Source organism: Neolamprologus multifasciatus, chromosome 7, assembly GCF_963576455.1.
Source record: "Neolamprologus multifasciatus chromosome 7, fNeoMul1.2, whole genome shotgun sequence".
NCBI lineage: Eukaryota > Metazoa > Chordata > Actinopteri > Cichliformes > Cichlidae > Neolamprologus > Neolamprologus multifasciatus.
The window spans coordinates 60,672,625-60,690,233 of record NC_140445.1 but is presented as its reverse complement, the minus strand read 5'-3'; the positions used below and the strand labels follow the sequence as shown (position 1 = coordinate 60,690,233).

General features: G+C 38.6%; 1 protein-coding gene and 2 long non-coding RNA genes across 3 annotated transcripts in view; 2 read left to right on the top strand and 1 right to left on the bottom strand.

Moving 5' to 3' along the window:
• LOC146515766 (uncharacterized) overlaps positions 1-17,609 on the top strand; it is a 404,546-nt gene that overhangs the window by 115,657 nt on the left and 271,280 nt on the right. The window lies entirely within an intron of this gene.
• LOC146515768 (leucine-rich repeat-containing protein 4C-like) overlaps positions 1-17,609 on the top strand; it is a 172,793-nt gene that overhangs the window by 46,081 nt on the left and 109,103 nt on the right. The window lies entirely within an intron of this gene.
• LOC146515769 (uncharacterized) overlaps positions 6,922-17,609 on the bottom strand; it is a 66,212-nt gene continuing 55,524 nt past the window's right edge. The window contains exon 3 of the long non-coding RNA XR_014875454.1: positions 6,922-9,731. This is a non-coding gene — a long non-coding RNA (uncharacterized LOC146515769). The remainder of the gene's footprint in view (positions 9,732-17,609) is intronic.

The window sequence follows — 17,609 nt, the reverse complement described above, 5'->3', positions numbered from 1 at the left end:
GTACCTCCAGGAGCAGCTGGTCAGCTGACCTGAGAGACCGACAGGGTGTGTGGGGATGAAGAAGCTCAGAGAGGTAAGGCGGGGCAAGACTATGAAGGCATTTAAAAACAAACATAAGAAGTTTAAAATTAACTCTAAAAGACACAGGCAGCCAGTGCAGAGAGGCGAGCACGGGGGTTATATGCTCTCTTTTTCGAGTTCCTGTTAGGAGTCGTGCAGCCGCATTTTGAACCAGCTGCAGACGTGAGAGCAATGACTGACTGACCCCCACATAAAGTGAGTTACAGTAGTCCAGGCGGGAAGAAATAAAAGCATGGATCACTGTTTCAAGATGCTGCCTCGAAAGAAAAGATTTTACTCTTGCCAGTCGCCTTAAATGATAAAAACTGGACTTCACCACTGCTCTGATTTGGTTGTCCAATTTAAAATCACTGTCCAACTTAAAACCAAGGTCAGTAACAACAGGTTTAAAATAGACTTCCAGGGATCCTAAAACAACAGAGGAGGACTCACAGGGACCACTGGGTCCAAACACCAACACTTCTGTTTTCTTTTCATTAAAATTTAAAAAGTTTAGAGCCAACCAAGCTTTAATTTCATCTAGACATGTCAAGAGAGGTTTTATGGAGATGCCATCCTTGTGTTTTAGTGGCAAATAAATTTGGCAGTCATCGGCATAACAATGAAATGAGATCCCATGCCTTCTAAGGATAGAACCCAGAGGCAATAGATACAGTGAAAAGAGCAGTGGCCCTAAAATTGAGCCCTGTGGGACGCCGCATGACAGAGGAGCAGAAGACGATTCGTAACCGAGAAGGCTGACAGAGAAAGTTCTATCTGACAAATAAGACCTAAACCAATTAAGTGCAGTTCCACCAATACCCACTACATCATGTAATCGAGAAATTAGAATATTGTGGTCTACGGTGTCAAAGGCAGCAGTTAGGTCAAGCAAGACAAGAACAACATGGTTACCAGAATCACATGCCAGAAGGATGTCATTAAAAACCCTTAATAATGCAGATTCTGTGCTGTGAAGGGTTTTAAAACCTGATTGAAAAACCTCAAAGATGCCATTATCATCTATAAAATCTTTCAGTTGACTAAAAACAATTTTCTCTAAAACCTTGGAGACTAAAGGCAGCTTGGAAATAGGCCTATAGTTCGCTAAAACTGTGTGATCAAGGCCAGGTTTCTTAAGCAGTGGCTGCACTACTGCATGTTTGAAATTTGCAGGAACCATACCAGAAGACAGACTGCTGTTAATAATTTCAAGGACATACTGTCGTATACTAGGAAAAATTTCTTTAAAGAATTGTGGAGGGACAGGATCCCGTGGGGAACCTGTGGGCTTAATACGGCGAACCACATCCTCTAAAGTGGAGAGCGTCACAAGCTCAAACTGAGTGAAAACAGCAGCGCAAGGGACAGAGACAGAGACAGAGGGGTCAGATTCAGGAGCTGTGATAAGAGCCCTGGTGGTGACAACCTTTTCAATAAAAAAGTTCAGAAAATCATTGCAAATCTCAGGAGAAACTTCCAGACAGACATTCAATGGCGTATTAAGAACAGTGTCAATGGTCCTAAATAACACACGTGGGTTATGACAGTTGGAAGAAATAATATTTGCAAAATATTCCCTTTTTGCCTCTTTAACAGTGTTCTGGTAGCGATGCCAGCAGTCTTTGAGAATTTGAAATGATACATGCAGTTTATCCTTTTTCCATCTCCGTTCTGCTCGACGACATTCCCTCTTAACAGCACGACTGCTCTCATTAAACCAAGGCTCAGGTTTAGCCTTAGGCTGCCTGGTTTTTAAAGGAGCCACAGAGTCCATGATTTTTTGACAACAAGAATAAAACCAGGAATTTAGCTCTTCTGTATCAGAGGAAACAAAGTCAGAAGGGCCGCCGAGCTGATTAAAAGCAGCAGAAAACTGCGCGGCAGTGGCGGGGTTAATAACCCGACAGCACCGAGTAGCAGCGCCAGATTTAACTGCGGTATATGTCAAACCAACGTTGAATAACACAGGCATATGATCTGAGAGTGCACAGTCACAAATCTCCAAGTTAGTGACAGGCAGACCATATGACAGAACAAGGTCCAGTGTGTGTCCGTGCTCATGTGTAGGGCCAGGCACAGACTGTACCAGGCTAAAAGAGTCAATAAGGCTTAAAAAGTCCTTTACCAGTGGCTTATCAGGACAACATACATGTATATTAAAATCTCCAACAATAAGAACACTATCATAGTTGGGCATAATCCCAGCTAAAAAAATCAGAAAAGTCGTTTATGAAGTTCTTATTGTATTTCGGGGGGCGATAGATGACAGCGCAGAAAATCGGGTTTGTATGACTCACCTCAAACGAGGTAAGCTCAAAGCTGGAGAACGAAGGCTGTAGAAAACACTGCTTACATTTAAAATCCTTTTTGTAAACAGTCACTGTGCCTCCACCTCTGCCTGACGTCCGTGGCGAGTTAAAATAGCAACAATCCGCAGGTAAAAGTTCAGATAGAGCACTGGACTCACCAACACTCAGCCACGTCTCAGTCACACACAGAAAATCCAGATCACGGGAACTGAAGAAGTCCCGAAGAATAAAAGTTTTGTTTAAAAGTGATCTGGCGTTCACCAGGCCAATCCTAGCGGGAGCTGGAGTTGGCGCTCGGGGTTCAGGAGGTCCAGAAACCCACCGCAGCGATCTCAGGTTCCGATAATGTTGACAGCGGAGGTTTAGCCTGGGAGGGCATGGGCAGCGAGGCCGAGGAGCATCATCATCAAAGCCGACCACAGGCACCAAACAGGCATCAACAGGATCCAAAAAGCGCCGAGACGCAAACAGCCTTGGCAAGAATCCATGCACTGGTCGGAAAACAGCAGGATAATTCGTTAGGTAAACCTTTAGCTTCACCAGGCGACCGCTCCGTTTACCCCGGCGACGATGACGCTTTCGCCGGGAAGGTAGCGTGGGAACCCGGTACAGGTAACCCGGGGTTTCAGATCGAAATGGGGGCAGGGGTTGCTGCCCACCAGCTCCAAAGGACACAATATTTTGGACCACAGGTTTGAGGTCCAATAGTGTCTGGCGATCATACCTCAGCAGAGACTTTGTTTTATAGATGACACAAATTAGAAATAACATAAACAGGAACAAACTTGGCAGTGACAGACGAGCAGCCACACACACCGGCGCCATCTTGCCACAATTTTTTTTTTTTTTTTTTTTTTTTTTTTTTTTTTTTTTTTTTTAAAAATACATGCATACAATACATACATATTTTGCAATTCTTACAAAGGAAAAGGATGAACAGTGGAGCAAATTATATTTGTGGACTACAGTGTGTTTGTTTTATTTGTCTTTACAAATAAAATAAATTCTTACTGTATGATTTCACTGACAAATTCAAAGCTACCCATAGCATCGCCATGATAGACACTATAATAGCGTAGCAGCGTTCATGACAACTTTAATATTTTAGACAAGTGCATGTTTTTCTTCCTTGTCTATGATTTACAATAAATAACTAAAATAACTTAATAACATAGAGGAACATAGTTGTAGAGTCCAGGTGTGTGGTACAACACTTTTACGCATTATGAAAGAAACAAGTCAGCAAATGATACACCTATCATACAAGGATGCATCCTCGATTATAACTCTTCTGGCAAATGTCTTTTTTACTCCACATGCATTTTAAGAATTGAGACATCTTTCAGCATTGGACTTTTGAGCTGTTCTTTCTCTTTTTTCTTTGTCTATTTTCATTATCACCTCCTATAACCTTTATATTTTACTTATTTACTTAACTTTAAATTACAATTTAAGTAATTCAGCTGATGTTCTCCCTTGTAAGGGAGATGTCTGTTACACACCGGCCTGGGGGGCTGGAGTGCAACACAAGAAAAATAATAAAAAGTAAATCACACAGCCACAGCTTTACAATGACTAGTCGTTTTATTAACTTGACAGGTAGCGAGCGTCAGGGTGGGCATGGCCAAAACAACAAACAAAACACACTGGAAATGAATCAGAACTAACTTACCTATAGTGAATCAACCCCAAAAGAAAATACAAACCTCTAACCTGTCTCCCTACCCGAAACAGGAGAAAAAGGTTGTAAAAGAAATGGCTTCCCATCCCTACAGCTACCATGCCCAGATACGACTCTCTAAACTGTTTTTACTGCAGCCCAGCTCTGTCACATGCCACAAAAGGTCCCAAACGCGCAGCTCACTGGAAACAGGAAGTAGTAGGAGAGGCTGCCGGCCCAGTCAGGTCCCAATTTGTAGCTGGCCTCATTCCCTCTTCCACCAATGGTCAGCCTCCACCTGGAACTTACATAACAGACATCACAGAGTACAAACAATGCCCCCACATGACCTGGGTCATAACATGTCAGTGAGGTAAAGTTTTGATGCTTGATAAATAACATTTACTAATTTAATGTTCTCAGTGTTAGATATTTCACAAATACTCTCCAATAATCATCATTTTTTGTAGCAAGGTTTTTGTCTCTGCGTCTGTTAAGGTTAGATGTTGCCATTCAAGGTTTTCTGTCCACCCATGCAAGAAAAACAATCCCCAAGGTTTCTGTTTGAGTCATGGTGCCTTCTGAGTTTTGGGTCAAATAGAAAAGGAAGCAACATGAGGACACTGATGTGTTACTTTGGATATATACCAGCAAGGAAACACCTACAAAGGGATAAGATGATATTTCCAAGTGGAACCAGTAACTCTCTCATTTAAATATTTACTATAGCACTAACATGCTGGTTTTCAATGTGTTTCTTTAAGTGGTAGAAGTGCTTTGTTGCCTGCTTGTTGTAAATTATGTATATTAACATAATTCACACAAAAAACACATTTACATTTACTATCTAAATTTGTGTGCAGTGCATCTGATTAAATTTGACTGCACAATTCAAGCAGACTCACATATTTTATGGTGTTATGCTCTTAAGGTTAAATGGAATTCAATGGCATGCAGTATTTGAATAATTCAGTTTATAACACATGTTGGACTTTAAACGAATCTAGTGGATGAAGATGTTACTTTTAAAAAATATACAATATATAACACAACATGATCTGAACTACATTACAGAAGTATTTTTTGAATTGTGCCAAATTTACTTTAAAAAATTATGAATTTTTAAACTGTTTCTACAATTTTTAAAATGTTAAAATCCTGCTGTTTTATGGAGTTATTCTGTGCAAACATGTTCTGTATGTGGATTCGTTTCAGCATGATCCTGTTCTTTGAAGGAGCATTTTGATTGTTGTTGCAACAACAAACTCCATTAAATGATGAATGTAAATATGTCACTTAACTATGACTGCACCATAAGATCAGTGCATTGTATAAGATTGTAATCAGAGCATTTCAAGTATCGTGCAAGATCATTATGAACCTTTTGTACCGTCACTGATTATTTTTAGAGAGATGTTATTTAAGATGGGAAGGTATGTCTGTGAAGGTTCTCAGTCATCCAGGTCATTGTAGTCAAAGGAGCTTGCAAAGAAAAGCGTCTGGACTTCTTTAAGTTACTTGAAGACGTTTCACCTCTCATCCCACTAGGTTTATATCTGGGACTCTCCACCGTTTCACCTTAGAACTGAAGAAGCTTCTCGGATGAGAGGTGAAACGTCTGCAAGTAACTTAAAGAAGTCCAGACGCTTTTCTTTGCAAGCTCCTTTGATTAAGATGGGAGGAAATAATGTCCTGCCACCGACCTCAAACAATTTTGAATGAAGTGAACCACAAAGATAACCAATCATCAACATCCCTGCACCCTGCAAGAAGCTCAAAGGTACTTTCCCTCCATTACTCTATAAACTGTTACATGTTTTCTTTTCTTCCACATTTCTTGCTCCTGTTAAGTGAACTTTTAATTCATACAGGAGTAAGGAAATTGCTTTTCATATTTCAGGCTGAGCACAGACACTCTATAGAGAAGCTCATTTCAGCTGCCTGTATCAGTATTCTCATTCTTTCAGTTTCTATCACTAATTTATGGCTGAAAGTAAAGTAGGATCACAGATCAACATCAGTGGCTTAACTTTAATGCTAATCTCTCCCTTCACCACAGCAGGTTGTGTCCACCCTCAAGTACCCCATTAGGGTGGCCTATGGGACTGCTCTGGCCTGGGCCTAAATGAGGCCTTGTGTCTTCAGGGTGGGGCTCCTAGTGGATGGATTCCATGACATCTGGAAGGGCATCCAATATAAAACTCCAAAATCAAACATGTGGAGCTGACTGCTGTGGCAACCCTTTTTGACCACAGAGCAACCAAAAGCAGCCAGTTTTATAGTTGATGCCCCAAACTGTGTTTCACTGAAGTGAATCAGCTAGAACAGCTACTCTTTAAAGAAGTTCATAAAATTCATTTTGTTTAATTTAGTAGATTCCTCACCTCCTCTGTCTCAGACAGAAATACTGATGTAATTATTGATCTCTCTTCTCTAGTTCCTTCTTTTCCTTCCTCGTCTGTCTGCTTGGCTCTTCTGTAATTATATTCATGGTTACTGGAACATGTGTAACATATCAGCTGTTTAAGATGAGCCACTGCTCACTACATATGATTGCCAATACATGTGTCATCATTAGGGATGCACCGATACAGCTACGACGCACTAGCCTCTGATGTCATCCCAGCTGTGACTGTGCTTGTGAGACGTCTAAACAGAGAAACAATCGAGTAAATACCTCTCAGCCCCATGTAGCAGTGTGGAAAGTGAAAGGCTTTTTAGCTCAGTGTCACACATTATAGATGAAAACAGAAACAGTCTGACTGCCGATAATGCAGAAAAGCTACTTTTCTTAAAAAAACCTGCCACTCACTTTTTCTCTCCATTAAGTGAGTCATCTTAGACTTGATGTATACCTACCTCAGTTGCACTGACTGCCACAGTTCTATGTTGGTGGATGTTGTTAGTTTATTCAAATATTGTGCACTAAATAGCAAAGATGTTTATTAATGCCCCTTGTGTTGTCCAAAGCGGCAGAGTTTACAATAAACTGAAAACAATACTTGAGTTGCACTGTCACTGTTTAAATTTTTTTCATAATTATTTATTCTGTAATATGTTGCATACAACATGCTTTTCATTTTAAATAAATGTTCTTAATTCCAAACCAGTCCCTTGTTTTTTTTTTTTTTTTTTTTTTTTTTTTTGTTAAATTATAGGACTAAAGCTGTTACCTGTAAATTTAAATCATGTTTTTATTAAGTACTCTGTATCGGTATCGGCGAGTACTGAAATGCAAGTACTCGTACTCGTACTCGTTTCCAAAAAAGTGGTATCGGTGCATCCCTAGTCATCATAGCATCATTTGGTCCCTTTCTCCATCCAATAACATATATAACATATAACACTTATATAGTTATTATACCTACAGATATGTAGACCCTCTAAGTCCAAAATGTTTTGATAACTACACCAGTTTCACTAGCATAATGACCGCTTATTTTGCATTGCAATGCTAAATGCTAACATAAAATTTCTATCCCTGTTTTTCTAAATGTGTTTTTTTATGACTGCATAAATCAAAGTGCCGGCACTTGTGTTGTGGGTTTTAAGCCTGATGTGTGTGCAGGATAGTGGTAATAAAGTGTCTTGACCAAAATGCAATCTGTACAGAAAAATTACCCTACATTCAGATGAATACATGCTTTGTGGGATTTCTTTTCGCATTTTATTGCAAAGTGGGAACACATTCAAAAATTTAATTAAAATACTGATATTTAATTAGAAGTATCAAAGGACTTGGCAAAGTGAGCTTTCCTCCAAATGCTTTCACAGAAGCAACTTCATAGTATTTCTGTAGAGGAAATGGTTCTTGCCAAAAGTGACATGCTAATAGCTGTTTTTTTGTTTTTTTTGATTCAACAGTAAAACCAACAAATGTCTGCATTAAAAAAAAACATTAAAAAATGTAAATGACTTTTCACTTTAACTTAAGTCTAACAACTCAGCCATCTCACTCTCACCATGTCCTTCACACATCAGTTTGTATTTTCAAAAACATCCAACTTGTCCCTTGCATGTACAATAGCCTTGAAGAGATTCTTACAGACAGACGGCACTCACTACCCCAGTAAGACACTGCACAGCAATGACTTTTATTTACACTGACATCGCACTACGGGTATGTTTGCCAACCCTGCTCTGGGAATTCTGATAAGCTCATCTAAAAGCTAACCTAAAAACAGCACGATTAGACACACTTTTCTTTGATATGAATGAAGGGTTTATCACCTGTTTTCTGCATTTTCTTCTTTATCTGGCTCTGTCTTAGAAAAAGAAAAGAAAATTCAGAAAAAAGGAGGAGAGTGTAAATACATTCTGTGAAATATTAAACTGCACAAACGCTCGCTGTGCCACATGTAATACCAGTTGACCATGAGAGACACTGAGTGCATATATTGCATTTTTCTAAAAACATTCCTGTTTGCAGTGAATGTTATAGGAAACACAATATAAGGTTTATATTAACACACAGTTATTATGAGATAATGTTAATTGAAGAATTTGTGCCTAAGAATACAATTATTTGTTTAATGAATTAGGCAGCTACTATAATTTATTGTGTTCCACACCTGTGTTGGTAATCTTTATCTCATCAAAGGCTCATGCAGTTCAGATACACAGTAAGTGTTCAGAAAGGTGTGAAATGCATTAAGTGCATTTTTATTTACCTGCATTCAATGTCAAAATAACAGGCAAAAAGATGGTTGTGAAAAATAAAGGTTTCACACGTGTCTGCAGTCTTGTGAGATTTGAGAAACTTTGGCCCAATCTGCTACAGCATTTAAATCGCATAAAGATCTTGACTTTGACTTGGCCATTGCAACACTACTTTTCTTTTTCAGTCATTCTGCTGTACTTTGGGTCATTGTAACATTGCATGAGCTGAAAGCGGCTCATGCAATGTTACCCAAAGTACAGCAGAATGACCACAAACAGGACCCTCTGATTTAAAAAAAAAAAGAAAAAAAAAGAAAAAAAAAGGGGGAATCAAAAAACAAAAATTGAAAATGAAAAAAGTGAAGGTTTTCTGTTAATAGCAGTGTGAACTCTATTTTTAAATTAAATCGTATAAGGTAAAGAGGCTTACATCTTTCAGTTTGTGTGCCCCAAAAATATAGATACAAGATGTAAGCCTGGCAGTTTTGCCAGCTGTGGTCATTGTCACTAATGAGTACTAATGATCGTTTTGAATATTGGAAACTATTAAATGTCTAAAATCGGGGAGTAGCTTATGGGATTCAGACAGTGCACACTTTTTATTATTATTATTGTTATTATTATTATTAGTATTATTGTTATTATTGTTGTTGTTGTTGTTGTTGTTGTTGTTTTTACTTTTTTATTTAAATTTTTCCATATTCCATAAACAAAACAATGTCTGATGATACAGCTTAAGAAAGTATTTGCTGTTGAGATGCTGTCAGCCCATGTATATATAAAAAAAATGGCATCATTTTCTTACTTGAAAAATCCAGTACATGGCAAAGTGTCTGGGTTATGCTAAAAAAAAAAAGATAAACACATCACAGTGTTTTCCTCAAGTACAGTGCTGAGGCAAATTCAATTACTGGCAGGCTTATCCACTGGAGCTGAGGGTGGCTCTTACCCATGTGTCTGCAGGTGAAGTCTAGGGAGAGTTGAGCTCATTTTGTAGGTACCCTCAGGAGGACAGGTGCTGAAAACCTACCCCACACTGCCTATTAAAAGAAGGCCAAAAACTTTGAAATAAACAGTTCTATTCCTTATAGCACTTTCCTCTCTTTTTTTCAAGATACAAAAATATAAAAGGAAAATAATCAGCATGTTATTATTTGGAGTATCCGTTCGGTGCTTTAAATATAGCAAGAATAGAGGTCATGAAGAATACTACTTAAGGGGTTTAAACCAATAGCAGTTTGAGCTTTAGCACCAAATATATCCAAACAGCCCAGCCCCATTCAGTTAGATTCCCAACATAAACTGCAATCACATTGTAATGAAAAGGCACAGACTAGTGAGAAGACTAGAGAAACAACCTAAGGAGTGTGAAAGTACAAGGTCGGGAATAGCATTAGGATAAAGATTTGTGTTGGTATGCAGGACTGTAACATAAGGTTTATATTGTTAGCTGATAATGTGAATACATTTCAGTTTATAAAGACCCCTAATACAAAGGTAATGTAATATGCAGTGTAGCAAAGTTCTTTCGCTTCGAGTAATTAAGTAACATACTGTATTGCTTTCAAGTTAAGTAACAAGTAATGTGTAATGATCCAAATATGTAGTAAATACTTATCTATATGAATATGAAACAATTCTATTGTTTCATATTTATGAATATATTATTCATGTTCAGGGAGGTTGTTGTGGTCTGCTCTTAGATCTACTAGCCATTGGCCATTGCTGTTAAGGGCTGTGTCCTTCTCCTATATGCTCTTCCAGTACTGTTCTGTCTACAGCCTTGGTGGTGCTGTTCTCATATTGTTCCCCTGCCACTGAGAGTACACCTTGGTTGTTCTGTGGAGAACGGTTGGCTTATACTCCTGCCTTCTATCTCTGGTGTACCTCTTCAAGCGGCTGTCCATACCCGAGTCTTTGCTTGGCAGTTTTCTAGGCCTCAGGTATGGACAGCCTGTTGTACTTCTCAGGCAGCTCCGATAGTTAGCTTACCTCCCACTGTGCTACCATGATCGTGGCCTCTAGTCTCCTTGTCCATGGAGGGTACTGCTCCTAGTGGCTGTTCAACTTGTAGCCAAGCTTCTCACTGATCACTGCTGCTGTACTGTAGATCAGCTAGTTAATCTTGGTAATGGTTGTGGAAGATTGTATCCGTAGTGGTGCATTCGCATCATCTAGTATATCTTCTAAGGGTACTTCACATAGCCTTGGTAACTGGCCACGGAGGATCCAGGTTTCAAGCTTTGCCATGATCCTATCTCTCAGGTCAGTTCCACTCGCACTCAACAATCTTTCTTCCATCGCACTTGGGGCTTGGTACCCAATCTCGGGTGGGGGTGATGATATCGTCTCCTTGACCTGTCGTCCTAACTCCCCCTTACAAGAACATTTGTGTTGTACCCCTCAATCTCTAGGCATAAGAGCAGTTCCTTCTTCCAAATGTTGGAACACTGAGCTACTAGTTGTTTCGCTGTCAATGCAGATGCTGGGTATCAAAGATTCCATAGGTCCCTCATCCTACTCATGTAACCCCATCAACTGGGGTCACTTGTGTAGTAGCATTCTGACAGTGGCCTATTTTCATCTCTTGCCCACTGATGCAGTCTTGTTCCAGTAGCCCACTCATCAGGGTGTCCTGGTTCCTCAACAACTTGTTATGGCTTCATATTTGTGTCTCTCACTCAAAGTCAGTCACTGAACTTTATCGTTACAAGTTCTATTCAAATTATAATAAGGAAAAGCAACTCCTTAAAGTAGAGTATTACATTGGTTGGTGTTATATAAAACTGTTCTGTTTGTAGGAGATAACACACACAGCATTGTTGTTTGTCGTATTAAATGTGAGACATCATGCTCCATGTATTGTTCAAGCAGTAATGCACATTTTAATGATGTGTGCATTTGTCTTACAAACCATTATTTGGCTTTTTATATTTTATGTGGGTCACGGGGTGCCAAAAACATAAACTGACATGATGAAAACATGCTCTGCTTTTTTCTTTTCTCCAGTATTTCTCTCTTTATTAGCAAAGAGGTCTACGTAAATAAAGTATCCTCATTTGTTGCTGATTTTGTTTTAGGAGTAGTAGTTATATTCTTTCTGAGAAACCTGCTACTGTATCTTCTGTATCTTCTTAACCTAGTGTAGAGATTGTTACACATGAACCTAATACAGGTGCACAGGGGTGACTTTGACAGAGATATCTCAGAGGTTAGGTAGAAATTGAGGCTACAGAGAATGAGATGCCAGCTGCAGATTTACACGCCTCCACTGGCTCACTGCACATCATTAAAGTCAGAGGCTGCTTGCAGTGGCTCCATCTCTGTCCCAGCCCACACAGGCTACATCAGGGCCCCACACACTGATTTATCTCAGCTGTCTTTCTGAACGGCTTTTCCCGCCAAGAGAGAGATGGGGGCTGACGAGATTTACGCTTGTATATGACATGAAATTAATTTTGGGAAGAGCACATGCTTCCTCTGACAAAAAAAGAACCATTTTTGTTTCCTTTCTCTCTCCCACCACGTCTGTGACACACACCACCAGCATTTCCACAGCGAGAATCAGTGATGGATGATCACATGCACAATGCCTCTAGAAATTGTGCACTAAAAATATGCAATTTAAATCACAGTTAACTTACTCTATTCTTTATTTTTTAAATGATTACTTTTGGCTTCTGATCTTACCTTATATTGCTTTTTCTACTCTTGGTAATTTTACTCAGCTGTACTATAAATGAGTTGAAATGGTCATTTGTTTTAATTGCACACAAAGTAATGAAAGTTTTACAAAAAAAAGTAAAACCTTTTAATAATCTCTCAGTAGTGGCCACAATGTTCTATGTGGAGCAGTATATTGGATTTGTCTACATAACTGCCTCATCTCTAGTGCCAAATATACAATATACATGGGAATCCATCTCAACATCTGCTATATTAATATGATAATTTGGAGAAAATTCAATGCCTGAAGGAAGAAATGGTGCATTCATGTGCCCAGTAGTAAATGAAACACCTTCTTCTTCTACAAATTAGGTAGCACATATTTTACACACATTTCAATTTTTCTTTTTTTTTTCTTTTGACTATACACGTGCTTAAACACATTTAATTGAATTTCCCTCTGTGAACTAACTCTATATGCATACATATATGCAACTTACCTATTTGATGTAGTTTGACATGTTTATAGGTGTTGAATTCTATACTGCATCTACTTTTTTTGTTTTAGATTAAAAAAAGGTTCTCTAAAGGTTTAAACTGCAGTTGTGTCATCACTAAACTTCACTGAGATCAAATCTGCATTAAAGAGGCAGGAAGTAGTGACATACATCAGCGGTCCCCAACCTTTTTTGCGCCACGGACCGGTTTTTGCCCGACAATATTTTCACGGACCGGCCTTTAAGGTGTCACGGATAAATACAACAAAATAAAACTAGTACCGGTACCAAAAAACATAAGATATATTCATAACACACGTGAAAAGACCCAAGAAAACCGAGTTAATGATAAAAACGATAACAAAATAATGCTGAAAACCGATAAAAACCCTGGAAACCATACATTTCACACCTGAGCCTCAATTCTCGCGGCCTGGTACCAAACGACTCACGGATCGAGGCCCGGGGGTTGGGGACCGCTGACATACATGAACTAGTCCTCTATGTCATACAGAACTAGTTAGCAGTAACTCTAAAACCGAACTTCTTATGGCACATTTCAAACAGTCTTAGAGGTCCTACATATATTATCTACATGTCTGAAGTAATGCTCAAGATTTTTTCTTGGTGTTTACTGATGTTTTGATGTTTGAAGATTTCTTGCTCTGGGAAAGTTAAATGACTCTAAAACAAGTAGCAATTTTTTTTTTTTTTTTCAAACTTCAATTATGATAAAATCAGTCTGTAATCTGTTCAAATATATGTTAAACATGTCTCAAATTTCTAATCTAGCTCGAGTCATTAGACTGAGGGATGGAATTACCATATACAGAATCAATTATTCACAAGAATCATTTAACATGACATTTATAAAATTAAGTAACCTCATCTTTAGAAGGAAATTTTTGTTGATTCATTTGATGGGATTTCTCTCCAGGTCTTTTTTTTTTTTTTTTTTTTTACCTATGAAAGCTACCTAGTTTAGCTACCAAATCTTTTTTATCTTGAATGTACATAAAATTTCTATTAATATTGTGATAGGTAGTAGCATCTCCAGCAGCACACAGGTTAAGGTTTTGTGGACAATTCTGGGTGAATAACTCTTCAACAAGTTAAAAGACAGATAGTTGATGTTAACAAAGAAGAAATCATGTGTGTCTGCTCCACAAAGCAAAACGACCTGAAAATACACTAAAAAGTGTAGTTTAACAATGCAATGTTTGCAAGCCTGTACAGAGCATTAGTGTGTCAATCAAGCTCACACAGATGCATTGAAATCATCAATGCAATCTCATGTGGCATTTGGCCAAAGATGTATGCAGACATTGTTGGAAAGAAATGTTTCACGTACTTAATGATCCACATACTGAACAAAATGTTATTGCCTCATACGACAATTTTTCTAAAGTTTCCAAAATACCATTATACAAAACATAGCAAGTAGAAAAAAGATGCATCTCACAACTGTCAAGTACTTTGCTATACCTGAGGGGAGTTTCATTCACCTCAGGTACAATAAGCAGAGTGAAAAACTGAACATTATTTGTTACAGTTAACATTAACCCTCTCAAGGCAGGCGTTGCCAATTTGCAACAGTTAAAAACTAACAACCTGATTACCCCACATACATATTTTATGTTTTTTTTTACTCAGAGGTACCACTGCAGGACTTGGTTGTGCATTAGCAACACAAAGTTTAATTTGAGCCTGAGAGGGTTAAAGGTTCATTTATAGTGAACTACATGATCTTTAATAATAATGATAATTTAATTTTGTATTAGGTTTTGATATTTTTTCTTATAAGAATTGCACTGAATTTAGATAAATGAGGATGATGCATTTTATTTTGATGCCAAGCTTTGTACAGTGAAGATATGAAAGCAATGTTATGTTTAAATGGCAGAGGAATAAAAATATTTCTTTCAATAAATTCAATAATTGTAACAAATAATCATAATTATCATTATGAATGAAATTGCATAGCCCTAGCAACCAATATAACTGTTTAGGCTGGAGGATGCCATTCTAGATTCAGTAACTTGATAACACTGATAACTTGATAACGTCATGTTATTACGTTAAAGTAAATATTGTGATTACCTTGTGAAAAAAAAAAAAACAGGATTGCATTAGAATGCTTGCTTCCTCTCTGTCTGTCTTTGGCTAAGTGCATTGGAAAAATTAGATTGAAGTCTGAGCAACTGTCAGTTTAATTTACATACTATGTATAAGTTTCATAAGCATATAGAATTATGATGACTTATCAGGCCGTCAGGTACCAACAGATAAAGATTTTGTATCCTGAACACAGACATGAGCACTTCCTATCTTGTACTTGTTCAGCAAGGGTAACCACAACACTGCTGTTTCTACATTAATTACTCCCTGAGTCTTGATAGAGCTGACAAATTACTTTTTCCCCCTTACTGCTAGAGACTTTCTGCATTCATGGTGGATAATACTACTGTCAGGGAAGTGTCCTGTGCAGTGTCTCTACCCAAACACTTTTTTCACTCTTCAATTTTCACTTTATCAGCTGAAAATACAATTTGGGGCTTAGTGGCTTGATTGTAAATTGAAATTCATTGAAGCATTTACATGACATTTAGCAATGGTTGCATAATTCAGGAATAATAAAACGTGTCAAATTGAAAGGATTCCCTTTCTGCTTGTGCTGTCTCATCATTAAGGCTACACACATAGTAATAAAAAATGTTTGTTCATATTGTATGTGTTTGTACACGTGTGAGACTGTGTTATTGAGCAGAATTATATATGCATGGTTGGGGATCTGCTTGGGAGAATATTAGTGCTACTGTCATGCAATGTATGCTTCACAGTAACACTAATGCATACATGGAATTCTTAATATATAGTAGACATCAAGGAAAATTCAAGTTAGGCATCAATCACACAGTCGTAGAAACTGCCTGGTAACCTCTGGTCACTAAGGGAAAATGTCTATTTCTGGTTGTTGCTGGTTGTTGCTAGTTGAAAAAAATATAGCAAGAAAAAAGCCTTCTTGTGCTTGCTTTGGGCTCTAACAGATTGCTGCGGTTGTCTTTATTTTGCATGGATGATGCTGACTTGTCTGCAAACACTAGCCAAATACTCACCAAGTGGTAATCAAAATTGAAACATTGTGACCAAATCTGGAAATATTTGAATTTCATATTAAAAGTTGTGCCTTGCTGCATTTCAGTAAACATGTTTCAAAAGCCCCAGCTTTTACTTGAGCTCTATGGTTCCTTGAAAGGAAGGGGGGAGGAGGAGGGAGGGGGAGTCTTTAGTCCTGCATGTCTGGGGATTTAGCAATCTATTTCACAGCGATTTCCAGCAACCACTCGCCTACCATTTGGGGAATTTACATTTTACCATAGCAAGTAGTTTTCACCAACAAGTCCCTAAGCCTGTGTGACTAGAGTCTTAGCGTTTTATACAGCAGGATTCACCATTATAAGTACTATTGCAAGGACACTTGTATTTGGTTGTTCCTATAAAGATTGGACATCCTTAATAATGACAGCAAAGTAATACCTGAAACAAAAGGCTACTCTTACAAGTAGGGATGGGTACCGGTGTCCGGTGCCATGATGGCACCGGTTCTGACATAAACGGTAGTAACCAGACCGAAAAGCAGCGCACATTTCGGTGCTTCATTTCGGTGCTTTTTTTTCCTGAGCTGTGACACACTTTGAATTCTAGCCAATCATTTTACGTTTCCGAGGATAGTAGGCGGGCCCAGGTACGTACGTACTTTTAGAGCAGAGCTACAGATTAAAAATGCCCAAGGCGAAGCAGTCAAAAGTCTGGCTGTACTTCACAGCAAAATATGCAAACTCAGCAGCCTGCAACAAGTGCTTTAAGGTGATACTGTGATACTGTCAAAGGAGGTAACACCTCAAATCCGATGAAACACCTGGCGACGCATAGCGTTTTTTTTTTTTAAAGCAGAAAAATGCGCCGTATTTGATAGCTTGCTGCGAGACCTCACACCGAGCGCATCTCCTGCGGGTGTGGTGGTGACGGATGATGATGGCAGCAGCAGCCGTTCTTCTCTGCGTGAGTAGCTTCATGATGTTCGTGTGTAATTTACGTTCAGTAGGCTAACCACGTTATTACATTAATGCATGTAAGGTGAACTAGCAAACATCATCATAGCTACATGCGGCTGTCTTCTTGTTTGATGGCAGATACTCCCTTCACCCTGGCCAAAAAGGCTAAAATGACTAAAGAAAAAGTGGAAAACAGTTAAACATGAGGTTTTTGGACAACGTTTGTTTTTGTTTAAGCACTGCTTCCAGCCAAGAGTGATGCCATATATGCCCTATAGCTGCAGAAAAGGCTAACATTGTTATCTTTTTACAAAAAAACAGCTGAACATGAGAGGTTTTTGGACCAATTTTGTGTTCTCCATTCTTTAAGCACCGGTTTGAGCACCGTTTAAGCACCGGCACCGTTTCAAAAGTACCAGTTTGGCACCGGTATCGGATAAAACCTAAACGATACCCATCCCTACTTACAAGCCAGGTATGTTAATAACTTTAATTGTTTTGCTGATAGTTTCCTGGCTGACCGACGGTTATTTAAATGATCAACATGCAGTCCATTGCATTTCAGTTGTGCATACAGTGGGGCAAAAAAGTATTTAGTCAGCCACCGATTGTGCAAGTTCCCCCACTTAAAATGATGACAGAGGTCAGTAATTTGCACCAGAGGTACACTTCAACTGTGAGAGACAGAATGTGAAAAAAA